Source organism: Zalophus californianus, chromosome 4, assembly GCF_009762305.2.
Source record: "Zalophus californianus isolate mZalCal1 chromosome 4, mZalCal1.pri.v2, whole genome shotgun sequence".
Lineage (NCBI taxonomy): Eukaryota > Metazoa > Chordata > Mammalia > Carnivora > Otariidae > Zalophus > Zalophus californianus.
Window position 1 is genome coordinate 179,318,796 of NC_045598.1, and position 4,735 is coordinate 179,323,530.

Here is a 4,735-nt window from a genome sequence, read left to right on the forward strand (position 1 = left end):
GATATGCAGAAACAAACAAACAAAACAAAACAAAACAAACATGTTTCCAATCCTGGCTGTGACAAGAGACAATGTCTCATGGAACTCTGATTTTTTTTTCATCTATAAGGATAATAATAAAGTTACTGTGAGAAGTCAGTGAGGAAATGCCTACAACATTCCTAGCACTGGCACCTGGCATCAACTGATTAATTCAATTGGTGCCAGTTTCCTGACCCACTCTTTTCACTTGTGATAATCTTAGGCCAATAAGTTAACCTCTCTGAACCTAAGTGTCTCCACCAATATAGTAGGGATGCCAACATTTACCTTGGAGTATTTGGTAAGGAGTGTTTGGGAAGTATCTAGCATAGGGTCTGTAGCATGGTACGTACTTAAATATCACTACTTCCCCTTCACCCTACAGAATTATTTTTATAAATTCTGTCTCACTGTAAATTCTAATCACTGAGGAATGGGGGGGGGGGGGGGGTCTTGTGTATTTCATTTGCCAAAAAGCCACTGTATATTTTAAACCCATAAGAAAGGCCCATTGTAATCTAAATGCCCCCTGGAACTACTTCCCATGTCAGAAGGTTTGGGGCCCACATGGCCATGCTCATTTTGAATGGCTAGATATCAAGGCCAGAGCTCAGAATCTGCAGAATGCAAAGCTGTCAGGGTCACCCAGTGGGAAAGAGACTACACGACCCTGAGTCATGTGGGAGATGTGCAAATTCTGGCCAGCAGAAATAGCATCAGATAATGCCCAAAGGCTTGCTCTACAATGGAGTTCATTATCATTCATGTGAATGAAGTGGGAAAGGTACTGTCATCTCTTCCTGCGGTTTACTGAGTTTTCATTGACAAAAACATAAGAACACTTTTGTTTGCTAACACACTGCCCTTTGCCAGCGAGCTAGGTCCAGCAGTGCAAAGTTGCACTTCATGTTTCAATGGAACAAATCTCCCCCAATGAGAGAAAAGGTTACTTCCCCCCTCAGACTCCCCTGACCACTACCTCTGCCAGATCCTGTCATGTGCTAAAGAGAGAAGACAAAGCAAAAACGGCAGCCAGCAGAAAAACCACTTCTCATCTTGCCCAGCTTCTGAACCCCAAATGCTAAACCAGAGTCCAGTGGTGCTATTGCGCTGTGGTCAAGCCCCCACCCCAGTCATGATGCATGGGCAGAGTTGGTGTGGGTGTCGTACCCATGGTTATAAAGCAGCACACTGGAGGTGTCAATGGTGTCTCAGTGGCATGATCGCAAAGCCTGTTCTAGAAGCCCTCTTTCTTCAGACGACAAAAGAAACAATACAATTACACCTTTCCTTACAGTCCCATTCTGAACTTACTCTCTGATCACCTTAACTGAATGCGAACTCCCATTATAAACAAGCTCCTCCAAAAGAGAAAATTGAGGTCCACCAAGGTCAGTGATCTGCCTGAAGTTACCCATCAATAAGGGTTGGAGCCAGAATTACAAGCAAGAGAAAAAAAACATGTCTAGAAGGACAGATTTAAAGATGGCTGTGGCATGTCAGAACATGAGGACCTGGTGGCTCTAATAACCAGAGGAGCCTCCAGTTCAGGTCTGGCCATGGTGGAGCAGCTGGTGGGGCAAGGGGCCACTGCTGTGCTTTGGAACCTGCCCAAGTCCAATGGGAAGGTCAGAGCCAAGAAGTTAGGGAAGCGCTGTGCCTTCGCCCCAGCTGACATGACCTCCGAGAAGGCTGTGCAAGCAGCCCTGACTCTAGCAAAAGGAAAGTTTGGCCACGTGGATGTGGCAGTCAACTGTGCAGTCATTGCAGTGGCCATTAAGACATACGACTTCAAGAAGAATCAGGTCCATACCTTGGAGGACTTCCGGCAAGGTTCTCAATGTAATCTCACAGGCGCCTTCAATGTGATCCACCTAGTGGCTGGTGAGATGGGCCAGAATGAACCAGACCATCAACACTGCCAGCACTGGCGCATTTGAGGGCCAGGTTGGACAAGCTGCTTACTCTGCTTCCAAGGGGGTCATAGTGAGCATGACACTGCCCATTGCTTGGCATCGAGCTCCCCTGAGCTTCCAAGTGATGGCCACTGCTCCAGGCCTATTTGGCACCCTGCTGCTGACCAGCCTCCCAGAAAAGTGTTCAACTTCCTGGCCAGCCAGGTGTCCTTCCCCAGCCAACTGGGTGACCCTGCTGAGTATGCTCGTCTGATTTAAGCCCTCATCGAGAACCCACTCATCAACGGAGAGGTCATGAGGCTGGGTGGGGCCATCCACATGCAGCCTTGAAGGGGGAGGGCAGAGAAAACAAATGTTCCTCTGCCCCTCCTTCCCCTGGAGTACTGCACTGCAGCTTGGGAGGAAGTCCAGTGGCCATTTTGTAATTCTGCCCAACAGTCACACTCTGTACCTAATAAAGTCCCTATTTCTCACAAAAAAAAAAAAGGTACAAACAAACAAACAAAAGAAACACAGATCTAAATACACTGTTGAAAAGAACCATATAAGGAGTATCCAGCACAGAGGCTGGCTTAGAGTAGACATCCAAAAATTATTTCCCTTCCTCCTATAGAAGAGTTAAACATTCTGGTCAATTTGTGGTTCTCCCATATTGCAGGACCCTTCTAACAGCAAAAATCATCATTTCCACAGAAGCTTATGGCAACCACAACAACAATACTTGCCACTCTTTACTTAATGGCCATTGTCTAACCAGATATCATTCTCAAAGCTTTAAATACAATGTAATCCCAACCGACCAAAGAAGAAAGGAAATATCACAAAAAGGAACATCACCCCACTCATAAGGACAACCAGAAACACAATGAATGAGTTCTCCCAGGCTGGAGCCAAATCCCATGTGTTAAGGGTCAGATGACCACGTAATTAATCACCCCAAACAAGACGAACTTCAGAACAAAAGGACATGCTGTGAATAATTACTTGGGGATAATGTGCAGACACCAGGACTGACTGTCCTGGACAAATCAGAACATGAAATCACCCTGGTTTAACAACTCTAGTTCTATGTCCCAAGAAGCCAATTCACTATTTTTCAGGGAGTAAGCATGGGCAAAGAGAAAGACAGACATCTTTGGTGGAATACTTTGTGATTCTAGGCCCTGAAAACCTTTGAAGAGAAGCTTACGGCACATGTGATTGAGGGGATAATGGAATTTAAACCTCCAAGCCTACAGAGACGCTGTCTCCTGCTCACTTCCACTCTGGCCAATAAGTCTTTTCCCACTTTGGGTCTGTTAACATGCTGTCTTCCATTCCTGAAATGCTCTCTCCACCACTCACAAAACTTTTTATCTGGTTAACTTCTATTACCAATCAAGCATCGGCTTAAAGCATTACTATTTTTCAGAGGATGGTTTACCTGACCATCTCTGCACAAACCCCAATCTAAATAGAATCTGTCAATGTACCTGTTCCTTTCTCTTTGATAGCCCTTACAAAATTATCTGTTAACATATTTCTTTGAATAACTTATTTTTCTATTAAGTTCAATTAGCCAAGATATAGTACATCATTACTTTTTGATATAATGTTCAATGATTCATTAGTTGCATATAACACCCAGTGCTCATCAGATCATGTGCCCTCCTTAATACCCATCACCCAGTTACCCCATCCCCTACCCCCCTCCCTTCTGCAAAACTCAGTTTGTTTCCTGGAGTCCAGAGTTTCTTATGGTTTGTCTCCCTCTCTGATTTCTTCCCATTCCGTTTTCCCCCCCTCCCCCTGTGGTCCTTTGTGCTATTCCTATGTTCCACATATGAGTGAAACCGTATAATTATTGTCTTTCTCTGCTTGACTTTTCACTCAGCCTAATCCCCTCCAGTCCCATCCATGTCAATGCAAATGCTGGGTATTCATCCTTTCTGATGGCTGAGTAATATTCCACTGTATATATGGACCACATCTTCTTTATCCATTCGTCTGTTGAAGGGTATATCAGCTCCTTCCACAGTTTGGCTATTGCGGACATTGCTCCTATGAACATTGGGGTGCATGTGTCCCTTCTTTTCACTACATCCATATCTTTAGGGTAAATACCCAGGAGTGCAATTGCTGGGTCGTAAGGTAGCTCTATTTTTAATGTCTTGAGGAACTTCCATACTGTTTTCCAGAGTGGCTGTACCAGCTTGAACAACTTTTTAAAGTTTATCTTCCTACAGAATATGCTTCATGAAAGAAGCAAAGTAGGGACTGTATCCCTAGGCACATGGTGCAGTGTCTGTTAGACTGAACTGTTCATTGAACAACTCAATCCACTGATAAGGAAAAGAAGCTGAATTTAAGAAACATTTACTATGTTCCATTTAATCCTCACAGCAACTTTGGAAAATACATATAATTTCCAAATTACAGGTAGGAAAACTGAGACTCTTCAAATTATGTAGCCCGTGCAAGGTGATCCAGTGACCAGATTACCTGAGTCAACTCTCCAGACACTCACTTTTACGTTAAACTGTGTGAAAATCCCTAGAATACTAAATTAGTCATAAGAAAGTAGCTTGATACAGGGTTAATCATAACAATGAATGGTATCTAGAGTTCTGAGTATTTTGTCCCAACTGAAGAATTCATTCTGCCCCCACCACAACAAAACCCATCGCTCTGGAGCCTGTGGAATGTCCCTGCCTACTCTCTTCTGGATTCCTCCCTCCTAGATGGGATTACATGAACCTTGCTAATTTCTGAGGACTTCATTCCTTTTCCCTGGGGTACATGCAGACTGTGTCCTTCTA

At 44.2% G+C, this 4,735-nt stretch overlaps 1 pseudogene; it reads left to right on the top strand.

Moving 5' to 3' along the window:
- The first annotated feature begins 1,517 nt into the window (after positions 1-1,517).
- Positions 1,518-2,267, top strand: LOC113925357 (annotated as a pseudogene).
- The last annotated feature ends 2,468 nt before the right edge of the window (positions 2,268-4,735 follow it).